This window comes from Rhinichthys klamathensis, unplaced genomic scaffold (genome assembly GCF_029890125.1).
Source record: "Rhinichthys klamathensis goyatoka isolate OS25496 unplaced genomic scaffold, OSU_Roscu_1.1 h1tg000029l_1, whole genome shotgun sequence".
Taxonomy (NCBI): domain Eukaryota; kingdom Metazoa; phylum Chordata; class Actinopteri; order Cypriniformes; family Leuciscidae; genus Rhinichthys; species Rhinichthys klamathensis.
In genome coordinates this window covers 3,000,001-3,014,631 of record NW_026606579.1, presented here as the reverse complement: position 1 = coordinate 3,014,631, position 14,631 = coordinate 3,000,001, and the positions used below count along the sequence as shown (strand labels likewise).

The 14,631-nt window shown below is 39.4% G+C and overlaps 1 protein-coding gene across 1 annotated transcript in view; it reads left to right on the top strand.

The window, feature by feature from the left end:
* kcnc2 (potassium voltage-gated channel, Shaw-related subfamily, member 2) overlaps positions 1–14,631 on the top strand; it is a 55,542-nt gene that overhangs the window by 1,551 nt on the left and 39,360 nt on the right. The gene's annotated exons all lie outside the window — the stretch shown is intronic.

The following is a 14,631-nucleotide window of genomic DNA, read 5'->3' as shown; positions in this document are numbered from 1 at the left end:
GAAATAGTCTTAATTAAACGATGGGTTGGAGGAGGCTGGTAACGTCAGTGGGAAAGAAAAATATTAATTATTGAGATTATTGCAGGCAAATTCAGATGCACTGTAGAGATCAGGCAGATACAGTTTTAAAGATCTTTTCCTTTCCTGCTTTGTTTTCTGAGTAAATGTCTTAACTTATTTTGCTCTGATTATGGTGCAATCCTCATATTGTTGTTACTCAACTATAAGGATACATTTTTTCCAGTTTTTACCTTATCAGTTGTTTAATTAAAAGTTTTCTTTATTTAGAGAAACAAGGTCAATTTACTTCAAATGATTACAATGAGAGAAAGTGTTTTAGACTGATGTTCACATTAATGGTCAACCTAACCCATATTATGCCATTTTCATGATATTATTGGCTGTCAAATTGGAAGTTTGGTTGTAAACTGGGAGTTTAACTTGAGTTGGTTAATTTGTCGTGATTGATTGAATTTTGATGGACCAAACAAGGAGACGAGGTGCTCATCAGAGCTGTTGATCAAATCAATAATTAATTGTTTCTGTAGACATGTCATCTCAGGCTTTGTCTGCTCTCTCAATTTTTAATGAGAAGTAACTGTGACCTTGACAAACTGACTAAGATTAAAGGGATTGTTCATCCAAAATTTAAAAATACTTAAATTGCTCATTCTCGCGTGTAACGCAGCACGTTTGAGCTTCTGCGAGAACCAATGAGGTTCATTCTCGTGTTACGCAGCACGTTTGAGCTTTAGCAAGAACCAATGAGGTTCATTCTTGTGTTACACATCACGTTTGAGCTTCAGTGAGAACCAATGAGGTTCATTCTCGTGTTACGCAGCACGTTTGAGCTTCAGCAAGAACCAATGAGGTTCATTCTCGTGTTACACATCACGTTTGAGCTTCAGTGAGAACCAATGAGGTTCATTCTCGTGTTACGCAGCACGTTTGAGCTTCAGCGAGAACCAATGAGGTTCATTCTTGTGTTACACATCACGTTTGAGCTTCAGTGAGAACCAATGAGGTTCATTCTTGTGTTACACATCACGTTTGAGCTTCAGCAAGAACCAATGAGGTTCATTCTTGTGTTACACATCACGTTTGAGCTTCAGTGAGAACCAATGAGGTTCATTCTCGTGTTACGCAGCACGTTTGAGCTTCAGCGAGAACCAATGAGGTTCATTCTTGTTACGCAGCACGTTTGAGCTTCAGCGAGAACCAATGAGGTTCATTCTCGTGTTACGCAGCACGTTTGAGCTTCAGCGAGAACCAATGAGGTTCATTCTCGTGTTACGCAGCACGTTTGAGCTTCAGCGAGAACCAATGAGGTTCATTCTTGTTACGCAGCACGTTTGAGCTTCAGCGAGAACCAATGAGGTTCATTCTTGTTACGCAGCACGTTTGAGCTTCAGCGAGAACCAATGAGGTTCATTCTTGTGTTACGCAGCACGTTTGAGCTTCAGCGAGAACCAATGAGGTTCATTCTCGTGTTACGCAGCACGTTTGAGCTTCAGTGAGAACCAATGAGGTTCATTCTCGTGTTACGCAGCACGTTTGAGCTTCAGTGAGAACCAATGAGGTTCATTCTTGTGTTACGCAGCACGTTTGAGCTTCAGCGAGAACCAATGAGGTTCATTCTCGTGTTACGCAGCACGTTTGAGCTTCAGCGAGAACCAATGAGGTTCATTCTCGTGTTACACATCACGCTTGAGCTTCAGTGAGAACCAATGAGGTTCATTCTCGTGTTACACATCACGCTTGAGCTTCAGCGAGAACCAATGAGGTTCATCCTCGTGTTACGCAGCACGTTTGAGCTTCAGCGAGAACCAATGAGGTTCATTCTCGTGTTACGCAGCACGTTTGAGCTTCAGCGAGAACCAATGAGGTTCATTCTTGTGTTACGCAGCACGTTTGAGCTTCAGCGAGAACCAATGAGGTTCATTCTTGTGTTACGCAGCACGTTTGAGCTTCAGCGAGAACCAATGAGGTTCATTCTTGTGTTACGCAGCACGTTTGAGCTTCAGCGAGAACCAATGAGGTTCATTCTCGTGTTACGCAGCACGTTTGAGCTTCAGCGAGAACCAATGAGGTTCATTCTCGTGTTACGCAGCACGTTTGAGCTTCAGCGAGAACCAATGAGGTTCCTTCTTGTGTTACGCAGCACGTTTGAGCTTCAGCGAGAACCAATGAGGTTCATTCTCGTGTTACACATCACGTTTGAGCTTCAGTGAGAACCAATGAGGTTCATTCTTGTTACGCAGCACGTTTGAGCTTCAGTGAGAACCAATGAGGTTCATTCTTGTTACGCAGCACGTTTGAGCTTCCGCGAGAACCAATGAGGTTCATCCTCATGTTACACATCACGTTTGAGCTTCAGCAAGAACCAATGAGGTTCATTCTTGTGTTACACATCACGTTTGAGCTTCAGCAAGAACCAATGAGGTTCATTCTTGTGTTACGCAGCACGTTTGAGCTTCAGCGAGAACCAATGAGGTTCATTCTCGTGTTACGCAGCACGTTTGAGCTTCAGCAAGAACCAATGAGGTTCATTCTCGTGTTACGCATCACGTTTGAGCTTCAGTGAGAACCAATGAGGTTCATTCTCGTGTTACGCAGCACGTTTGAGCTTCAGCGAGAACCAATGAGGTTCATCCTCGTGTTACGCATCACGTTTGAGCTTCAGCAAGAACCAATGAGGTTCATTCTCGTGTTACGCATCACGTTTGAGCTTCAGTGAGAACCAATGAGGTTCATTCTTGTTACGCAGCACGTTTGAGCTTCAGCGAGAACCAATGAGGTTCATCCTCGTGTTACGCATCACGTTTGAGCTTCAGCAAGAACCAATGAGGTTCATTCTCGTGTTACGCTGCACGTTTGAGCTTCAGTGAGAACCAATGAGGTTCATCCTCGTGTTACGCATCACGTTTGAGCTTCAGCAAGAACCAATGAGGTTCATTCTCGTGTTACGCTGCACGTTTGAGCTTCAGCAAGAGGTTTGTTCTCGCGCGTCAAGCAGTTTCGGATGAAATTTTGTTCATGTTCGCTGATTAATGTTTATATGTGAAGAAAAGGCATAATTAAATCTGTTCATCATATAAAGCCATCGAGTCTCTTCAGAAAATTTGGACTAAAACACTCAATTCATATGGATTAGTTTTACAATCTCTTTATGAACGTTTTGAAGCGTCAAAGTGGTAGTTGCGTCGCTGTCAATGGAGACACAGAAAGCTCTCAGATTTCATCATAAAGATCTTTATTTGTGTTCCGAAGATGAACGAAAGTCTTACGGGTTTGGAACGACATGAGGATGAGTAATTAATGACAGAATTAAAATTTTTGTGTGAACTAACCCTTTAAGATTCTTTGTTCTCAATGAGCGTTTAAATATGTGTAAATTTCTTCTAACAAAGACATGTTATTAGCAGGACACATTTCCCAGAATTCACCTTGCAGTTTCTAGTTTGCATCATTGTGCTCCCATGATGTCTTCTGCCTCTTTTAATCCATCTGTTAATGTAGCGGAGGCTGTGATCATGTTGACGTGTGTGTGTTGTGATGCCGAGCGTGCCGTTGCCACTTAAGAGGTTAACACTGGCGCACGCCTGAAGATGCTGCGCCGAGACCGTTTCCATGGTGACCTTATCGCTCATCAGCCGCCCATGTTCGATTGATTTCAGGAATTCAGTCGAGCACAAACCTGCCTTTAAACACAGTGTGCGTCTGCTCGTATCCTCTGGCACTGTTTGAAATGAGTGCGTGTGACATATTGTTTGTGTGGATGATTCATGCACTGGGAAAAATAACACGGTCATACAGATTATGTGTATTTATATGGGCACAGATGAGCCGAATGCTGATGCCGGCAGCTTAAACTTTGTTGTCAGTCATTTTCTTTAGATCACTCGCTGAGTGCTGATTATCTTGTTGAGTTTAGCATGTGTTGAGGCAGTGGGCGTTTTTTTCGTGGGATGTTAGTGTCCGTGTTGTTCGATTGCAGTAATGAAACATGGATCTTTTAAGGAACATTTCAGCCACAAATAAGGTTCCAAAACCTATTTTGAAGAACAATGATGTAATTAAGAACAAGCCATGAGTTGTTGATGATGATTATAATGTCATTGTGCATCTAAAATGTCTGTAAATTGTTGTTTGTTTTAAAGCAACATGAAAAAACATGTTTTTGTTCCATAATGTGACGCATGTCTGAGTGAAACATAATAATTAATGATACAATGAATGTAGCGTGAGTCTTAAAGGAACAGTTCACCCAAAAAGTTTTGGAGCCTTGAGTTGATAATAATGATGATGAAGTCATTGTGCATCTAAAATGTGTCCATAATGTGTTAAATAAATGTGTTAAATTTTGCCATAATATGATGCACGTCTGAGTGAAACAGAATAACTAACAAGAATATGTATAGCGTGAGTCTTAAAGGAGCAGTTCGCCAAAAATGAGAGTGAGTAAATGACAAAATTGGGCATTTTCACACCAGAAAAAAAATGTATGCAAGTTTGCAGTTGATTAAAACCACTTCTGAGGAGGCTTTTCCCTCTGGACGTGGAGGCATTTCAATCATGTTCACCCTCCAAAACATCTCCATTTATCTCAATGGAAGCACTGCTTTTCAAATCTGTCATTGTTTACTATCATTGCTGAAACACTTGTTGCATGTACATTAGTAGCAGTTGCCTGTGGCTGCTTTCTGATTGCATAGTGCTTGTGTTCATGCACTGAGACAAACATGCATGTATATGCGACATACTGACCAGTGTTTTTAGTCCAAAGTCCAACATTAGCATCTTCCTTGAAGTGCACCGTTTATAGGCTCTGTGTGTCATTTTAGTGCGAGACAGTAATTACAGATCTGTCTTTCTCGCTGCTGACGGGAGGACACTGCGAACCACTGTTGGTGTAAAATGCGAGAGAGAAAGATGTGTGGAGAAATTAAACCGAATGCAGGGTGCCATGTTAAACAAGCTGTCGCTCGATGCTGATGTTTTGGTTTTGTGTACTGTGGACGAGAGTGGGTTTGGCTTTCATGTTCAGCTCGTTTGAATCTCACACACATGCATTAGTGTGCTCATTCCGGCCAGGACTGTCTTTTGTGCTGTGATAATTGCATAGGCTTTTCCCCGTATCTGCACAAACTGCTTTCAAGTCCTCGGCTGAGCCGGTCCACGGCTTCAAACGCCCCGCTGGAGAGAGTAACACAGGCTTAATGAAGCCGTTCGGACCACCGAGGCCACACACACACACGCGCTGCTTTCACTAATCGCTGATTAAATAGCAAATCAAACTTTTGTACAGATGTTGTGTGTACATACACACACTCCAACCTGTCGCATTGAGTCTGCGACTGTTAAAAAGCATCAAGACATACTTCGCCTACGTTTATCTTTAGATGACACTGAAAACGAAGCCGCTCTACTGATCTTTAACTAATGGAGGAAAACTTTCAAGACGTGCTTTGACAGCATTTCAGCGCGTGAGTGTTTAATAGAGTTTAATGTTTTGAAAGAATGAGGTAGGAATGAGTGCAAAATATCACGGTACGAGCAATTTTGTTGGCATTCAGATGAAATAACTATGATAATGATTGTTTGAATGCTCTATACAGCATTTTTGCATTAGCCTACTCCATGTGCCTGTGTATATACATTAGTAAACCCACCACAATCCATGCAAATATGGTGTAACAAAAACTCTACGTTGACATTTCAACTCTCGCACCTTTATATACAGTACCAATATCACACTTCATAAATCCACAGCTTTAGCCGTTTTCAATGGACGCATTCTCTTGTCAGATATCACTGTACGGATCACATATGCTGTCAGCTTTTTTTGCGGGGGATCAAGAGACGTTTTTCTGATGTCTACATTTCCATCCGTTCAGATGAGATCGTACTGTACAAACCTTTCTCATCCTGACATCTTTCATCTTTAAACATGTCCTCTTTGCCTGTTGTCATTGTCAACTCTTCTCACACATGCATGTAACTTTTGCTTGAGTTTATTCTTCAAATAAGGAGTAAAAATAGAGCATTACATCATGCTCATGGGAGGTTATAGAGAGGTCGTTCTCATACCTTTGCAGCAATAACAGGTACAAGAAAGACTTTAAAGCAGGAAAGAGCGTGTGCTTTATACTTCAGGTGTACAAATAGTTAGTTTGAAGCTAAAATGGGATGCTTTTTTCATCACACGCACACACACACACACACACACACACACACACACACACACACACACACACACACACACACACACACACACACACACACACACTCACTCACTCTTGTACATCTATCTTTATGAGGACATTCATTGACACAATGCAATCTCTAGCCGCTTACCCTAACCTTACTCATCACAACTAAGTGCTTAACCCGAACCCTTAACCTAATTATAACCTTATCCCTAAAACCAAGTCTTGACCCTCAAACAGGCCTTTAAAGGGGTCTCAGAAAGTGAGGACCGGCCAAAATGTCCTCGCTTTACTCTCTTTGTCCTCATTCCAATGGTCTAAAACTCAAACTGGTCCTCACAAAGATAGTCGTACACACACACACACACACACACACACACACACACACAGTGTTGAGTTCAAGGGCAGTGTGTGCCAAACTCGAACTCAATAGGGATGTGAAACTCACACTCCAGTGTCTCCAAGTTTAGTGTGTCTCTCAATGGCCTTTTCTCGTCATTCTTTTTTTAAATATGGATTATTGTCAATCTCTTCTGTTTTTCTCTGGTAGCTCTGATTGTCAGTAAGCTTTTGAGGTTTTGGATAGTAATGACTCAAGTGTTACTACATCCTTCTAAAGGGTGTACTAATTATTTGGATAGTAGATCGTAGTGTTCGAAAGTGAAGATCATGGGAACACACACTGATGACTCAAGTGTTCCCAAATCCATCGGAAGGAATTACTATTCAACACCTTACAAAAACCTTAAAAGCTACAATGGCTTACAATATTAGGTAGTTATCATGATGTTCACTTTACAATACTGATCCAAATAATTCGTTATTCCTTTGGTAACACTTGAGTCACTAGTGGGTTACCATTACCGTATTACAATTTTTTTTTTTACTTATTAATTATACATTGTTAAATTTGAACCTGTATATAGTAGTTCTTATAGTTCTCTGGGAGGTATGAAAAAAATGTAGTTACTGAATAGCTAATAATGATCTACCTCATTCAACTGAGCGCTGTTACTTACTAATTTGTGGCGGAAGACCAAACTTGTAGTCCATTATAACATCTACAAAGACACCATCCATGCTTTCAATATGGAACTAGGCAAAGCTAGACAGACTTTCTTCTCAAATATTATAAACAGCAACTTAAACAACACACGCACTCTTTTTGCTACTGTAGAGAGACTGACAAACCCCCCAAGCCAGATTCCCAATGAATTGCTCTCAGACAGAAAGTGCAGGGAGTTTGCTTCGTTCTTCTCTGAGAAAATCAATAATATCAGAAAGGTGATCAGCACATCATTGAGCTGCACTGGGGTCAGACAGATCAGACCACAACCTGAGAAAGCAGCTACTATGTCTGATTTTGATGAAATTGATGGCAAAATTTTAAAAGAAACCGTACAGCACCTTAAAACATCAACCTGCGCCCTTGACGCACTTCCCACATCTTTCTTCAAAAGTGTGTTAAACTGTTTAGAAGCTGATCTCCTAGAAGTGGTAAATGCCTCACTTATCTCTGGGAATTTTCCAAACTCCCTGAAAACTGCAGTTGTCAAGCCCCTCCTGAAAAAGAGCAATCTGGATAAGACCATATTAAGCAACTATAGACCGATCTCAAATCTTCCTTTCATAGGCAAGATCATTGAAAAAGTTGTCTTCAATCAGCTGAACAAATTCTTAATCTCGAATGGATACTTTGACAATTTTCAATCTGGTTTCAGATCGCATCACAGCACAGAGACAGCGCTCATAAAGATAATAAATGATATTCGCTTAAACACTGATAACGGCAAATTATCAGTGCTGGTACTACTCGACCTCAGCGCTGCATTTGACACTGTCGATCACGACATACTTCTTGACAGGCTGGAAAACTGGGTGGGGCTTTCTGGGATAGTCCTAAAATGGTTCAGGTCATACTTAGAAGGGAGAGGTTATTATGTGAGTATAGGAGACCATAAGTCTGAGTGGACATCCATGACATGCGGAGTCCCTCAAGGCTCAATTCTTGCGCCACTCCTATTCAACCTGTACATGCTCCCAATGAGCCAAATAATGAGAAAGAACCGAATCTCTTACCACAGCTATGCAGACGACACACAGCTCTACTTAGCCCTATCGCCTAACGATTACAGCCCCATTGACTCCCTGTGCCAATGCATTGAGGAAGTAAACAATTGGATGTGCCAAAACTTTCTTCAGTTAAACAAAGACAAAACTGAAGTCATTGCGTTTGGCAACAAAGATGAAGTTCTCAAGGTGAATGCATACCTTGACGCTAGGGGTCTAACAACTAAAAATCAAGTGAGGAATCTGGGTGTGTCTCTAGAGTCAGACCTTAGTTTCAGTAGTCATATCAAATCAATAACTAAATCAGCATACTATCATCTGAAAAATATTGCAAGAATTAGATGCTTTGTTTCCAGTCAAGACTTAGAGAAACTTGTGCATGCTTTCATCACTAGCAGGGTGGATTATTGTAATGGACTCCTCACTGGCCTTCCTAAAAAGACCATAAGACAGTTGCAGCTCATACAGAACGCTGCTGCCAGGATTCTGAGCAGAACCAGAAAATATGAACACATCACACCAGTCCTCAGGTCTTTACACTGGCTCCCAGTTACATTTAGGATTGATTTTAAAGTATTATTACTGGTATATAAATCATTTAATGGCCTAGGACCTAAATACATTGCAGATATGCTCACTGAATATAAACCCAACAGATCACTCAGATCATTAGGATCACATCAGCTAGAAATACCAAGGGTTCGCTCTAAGCATGGTGAGTCTGCTTTTAGCTACTATGCCAGCCGCAGCTGGAACCAGCTTCCAGAGGAGATCAGATGTGCTCCTACAGTAGTCACATTCAAATCCAGACTCAAGACACTTCTGTTTAGCTATGCATTTACTGAATGAGCACTGTGCCACTGTGTCCGACTGTTTGTACTGTATTTTATTTAATTTTTATTCTAAACTGCTTTAATTATTCTTATTTCTTTTGATTATTTTAATCTCTTTATTCTTAACTGTTTTAATTATTCCTATTTCTTTTGATTTTTTTTATGTAAAGCACTTTGAATTGCCATTGTGTATGAAATGTGCTATATAAATAAACTTGCCTTGCCTTGCCTTGCCTTGCCTTGCCTAATTTGATTCTTGTTTGTTTGTTTGTTTGTTTATTCACAATACAATACCTCTTCAACACATTACAGTAGTACAGTTTGAAGATACAAAGTAGGTTAAGTATCATGAAATGGGTCTCCCAAAGAAGCTAAAAAGCTTATAAATAGGGGCCCATGGTTCTTGTACAAGTAATTATAGACAAGGTACAGTGGGAACACAATAAGTGCACACAGGGAATACCACAACATACGTATTAACAACATACTCACTCATACAATCATACACACATCCCAGTAATCCATGAAAGTCAGTTTTAGAATTAGATATAGGTTAATAAGAACTTATGTTTTAATTGTCTTTTGAAGTTGGAGATAGTGGGCAACACCTTAAGACCATCATCAATCCCGTTCCAGATCTGCGGCCCCTTACAAACAACACTCATACTGGTGCGCACATGTCGGCGGTATTTTCCGAATATAAGTGGTTTGATTCTCGTTTGGTATGTATGCCGGGGGCTGTAGAAAGGAACAAGACTACTCAACCTAGGGTTCAGGCTATTTACGATTTGAAACATTAGACAGGCATTATGATATTTATTTAGCTCAGCCAGTCTTAATATCTTAAAGTGATAAAAAAAGGGGCGGGTCGGGGAATTTATCTCCGACCAGGACAGAGCCCGTATGGCTTTCTTTTGCAAGGTTTCGAGTTTTTTAAGATGACTTGTAAAGGTGTTGCACCATATCACATTACAATAGATAAGATGTGGTTCAAAGAGAGTTTTATACATCATCATAAGGGCAGACAGAGGAAGAAAGTGCCTGATCTTATAAAACAAGCCAACATACTTTGATAATTTATTTACTAGATGGTCAATATGACATTTAAAGCTAAGAGATTCATCAATGAGGACCCCCCAAAATTTTGTTGAGTATACTCTTTTTATTACCTGCCCATTGATTTTAATCAGGCATTGTGCAGTGTTTTTAAAAAAAGCTGATTTTTTTGTTCGCATTAAATAAGATGAAATTTGTTTTGCTAATATTTAATGACAGTTTGTTATTTAAACCAGGAGTCAACTTTAGTTAACTCTGAGTTTACTATATCTTGTAGTATATGTGGGTTTCTGTGTGATGCAAATAGATTTGTGTCGTCAGCAAAAATTATTTTATGAAATATTTTAGAGGAATTTATAAAATCATTTATGTATATAATGAATAGAAGTGGACCCAAGATTGAACCTTGGGGGACCCCATAGATTATAGGTATACAAGTAGAGTTTTGATCATCGACATGGACATACTGTTCCCTCTCATTTAGATAACTTCTGAACCATTCAAGTGCTAGACCTCTGATACCATAATGGTGTAATTTGTATAATAAGATATCAAAGTCAATGGTGTCAAATGCTTTTGATAGGTCCAAGAAGACACCAACACCGCATTTTCCCTCTTCAATACAGTCATTAATTTGTTCTATTAAGTCGAGTATTGCCATACAGGTTGTGCTCTTTTTTCTAAAACCATATTGTGAAGGGACAAGAATATCCAATTTGTCAAGATAACCACTAAGTCTATTGTGTACCACTTTCTCCATTACTTTAGCGAAAGTGGGTAGAATTGATATGGGCCGGGAATTGCTCATATCATTTCTGTCACCAGATTTAAAAATTGGAATTATCTTAGCAATTTTTGTCATTTTTGGTACAGTACCAGTAAATAAAGAAAGATTAATACAATGAGCCAATGGTTCTACAATAATGTTCGCTACTGCCTTCATGATCCTACTGCATATTCCATCCACACCAGCTGAGCATGAGCTCCTCAAGTCCAAAATGATCTTGAGGAGTTCAGTACCGTCTGCTGGCATCATAAAAAATGAGTGAGTGTAGCTACCAGAGAGAAAGTGCTTAAAGGTGACATCCTGGGGTTGGCTTATCTTTTTAGACAAATTTGCACCTATTGAAGCAAAATGGTCATTAAAAGTCTGTGTTAGATCAGCTTTGGCATCACCAATGTCAGGTAGAACAGTCGGTTTATGCCTCCTATTAAGAACTTCATTTAGAACATTCCATGTCCTCCTGCAGTCCCCCTGCGAACCTTTTAACAGTTCGGTATAGTGAATTCGTTTTCTTATTCTTATGATCTGTGTTAGTTTATTTTTATATGAAATATATTTCTCTTTTTTTAAGATAGAAGGGCTTTTTATGTAAGATTTATAAAGCTTAGCTTTATATTTAATTGACTTCAAAATCCCCTTTGTGATCCAAGGGTTCTGGAGAGTAGCACTGCATCTGACAGTCTTCTCAGGAATTGTGTCCTTGATGGAATCTTGAATAATCTTTATCAGACTGTCATATGCAGTATCAGGAGTCACACTGTCATAGACAGAGTCCCATGACTTTGCCTGTAAGTTAACAGTTAAATGTTGTAAGGTTCTCTCATTGATTATTTTAGATTTAATTTTAAAGAGTGAAGGAGAGAATGATTTATCAGAACCAAAGAATATTACAATGGGAAAATGGTTTGTGATGTCAGACTGCACAACTCCTCATACTGAATGTTAGTTAATAGTTGTCACTAGAGTGTTAATATTGCGTTACTCGTTTGTTCCTGTGTTCTTATTCATTAATGACGGAACCGTATGCTAAAGTTTACAGAGGTCACCTTTCATCTTTTCTCCCTTTTTTCCTCCTCTGTCCTGTTCTATTGCTCCTTTTTTCCTTTTCTTTCTCATGTTTTGGGGGTGATGTTTTGGACTGTGTGTGTCCTCTCTGCAGGCTTCTGGATCATAACGTTTCTTCCTCGGCGTCTTGAAACTCCAAACTTGGATAAAACCGATCCAGTCACCGGGAGCTCGACGTCTTATCCGATTGACCCGCGTGTCCTTTTTCATCAGATGCAGAATCGATGCAGCTTTGCCTGTAAACGGCTCGTCTTTCTCCCAGAAAGCTGTGAAACCACAGCAAACGGATTTCTATTTCACATTCCTCCACAAAACATTCACCTTCAAGACGCTGATCAGATTATCTCCAGTGTCGTGCTCCTTTATGCACGTGAAACTTTACTTGGTGTCACTCGGAGAGCGTAATTGGAAAATATTAGCTTGTGTAGTGCAAGGTTAAATGGTTTAGACACTCAAGCTGTCACACGTCTAACTCACACGGTTCAGTTTACATGGAGCGGCGGTGTTAAGCGCTGACATTTAAGGCTCTTCACTCTCTGTTGGTGTGTAAATACTGTATACTCCATTAAGTGAAGGCCTCTTCACTGTGCTACTGTACGCCGGCAGCCGCAATTATCCTGTTGAGTTGAGTTGAGTTGAGCCGGGCTGCTAGTCCAGGTTTAACTATTAGGAGTCACTTCAGCCGGGCGGGAAAGATGTCCTCGTCTGAATGGCACTCAGAAGCCTGTCTCGCTCTCTAGTGCATCTCTTAGTCAACCTGTCTGTCTCGCGCACACATGCTTTCACAGACTAAATTAAGACACACAGTTGAACTAGACTGAGTTTGTGAAATAAAGGTAAATCTGAGCACTTGCTGTTGTTCACATGAAAATGACATTTGCAACCAGTGAGTTAAACACAGTGTAAAAAAATAACTTCTCAAATAAAACGAAGATCATTGGAATACGTTTTACAAAGTAAACACTAGTTTTTCAAAATTTCACGTTTAATTCAATGTTACTTGTTGTTTCTTTGTAATTTAAGTAAATTTCTTTTTCGAAAATTGATCGGATAATGAAAAACGTCTCTACAGGTGAATGGTTTGAGTTGAGCAGCTGAAAAGTACAGAAAAAACTAAATTGTTTCCGAAGTTCATTAAAAAATAAATGGTTTAGGATTTACTGTGAAACAATTTTCACTCCGAAATTGCTAGCAAATTTGACCAATAATTGCAAAGAAATAGCAAGTAACACATTAAATTAAGTAGAAAAACTAAAATTGTATTTTCTTGTAAAACATACTCTTTCATTTACAGTTTAGTGAAATCATTTTTTACACTGTGGAGCTGTTTTTACTACTACTGTACCTTTAAGTATGTAAATGAGCTCTGTTTTGATTGGCTGAACTTGCCAGGGTGCAAATGAGGGTGGTCATATATTAATGAGCACATTACCAAGATGATTTAGCCCCTTTAAATCTTATATTATGCAACTTTTTATAAACAACAAGAGACCTTTATAGTCAACAGTATTATTATTATGATGATCTTTTCTATACGGTTTAATATGAAGCTTTTCAAACGCTGCATGTCAGATGACATTTGTAACTCGCTGCTGTTGAGTAATAATAATTACAGTCATTTGCCAAGGAAATGAACGTATAGTAGAGCTGCATGCATAAGTGCAGTTTAGTAATAATGAGTCTAGACTGTGATTCTCTCTCTCTCTCTCTCTCTCTCTCTCTCTCTCCTCTCTCTCTCTCTCTCTTCTCTCTCTCTCTCTCTCTCTCTCCTCTCTCTCTCTCTCTCTCTCTCTCTCTCTCTCTCTCTCTCTCTCTCTCTCTCTCTCTCTCTCTCGTACTGTGGGTGTGTTGGCCTGCTCTGTTTCCATCTGTATGACAGTGAGATTTGTCGTTGCACCTCTCCGTCACACTCATAGACCGTACAAGTCCTGTAGATTCAGTTTGTGTGCTGATAACTCAAATAATACATTTGATATCTGGGTCATTGTAGTTTTTATTTGTGGAACTGACTGACTTATTCACATTCAAACTCTGTTCTGAAACCTACTGTACATGGACAGCATGAGTACAACATTGATTTGTCTTGTGATTATGTAGCTTGTTTATGGTAAAAATGTTTATCCTTCACAGAGAAAGCAATCCTGTAATGCATTGTCTGTACAATGTACTTAAATACAAACGAAAATATATTAGAGTGGTCAAAAGTAATTTACTTTACTTAAATATTATTAAACATTTGTTAAAGATTTTGTAAGAAGATTGCGTAGTTGTGCTTGGAGTCAATTTGTTTTATTTGTGATGATAACACAATTAAACATGCCAAATTGTATGGACATCCTTTTTTTGCCAGGCTTTCAGAAAGAAATTATGAACACATGCCAGAACCAACGAAATAGGATTATGTTGTAGTCAGTGTATGCTTTTTCCCGGTGAGCTTTTTGTTTTTTCTATGAATTTATTTGCATAATAAAATAAAACCTGTTGCTGTAGTTTGCCTTTTTTTTATCAAATATTTTGGTAACACTTTACTTGAAGGGGTGTGCATAAGACTGACATGACACCTTCATAACCATGACATGACATATGTCATTAATATGAAGTAGGGTTTATGCAT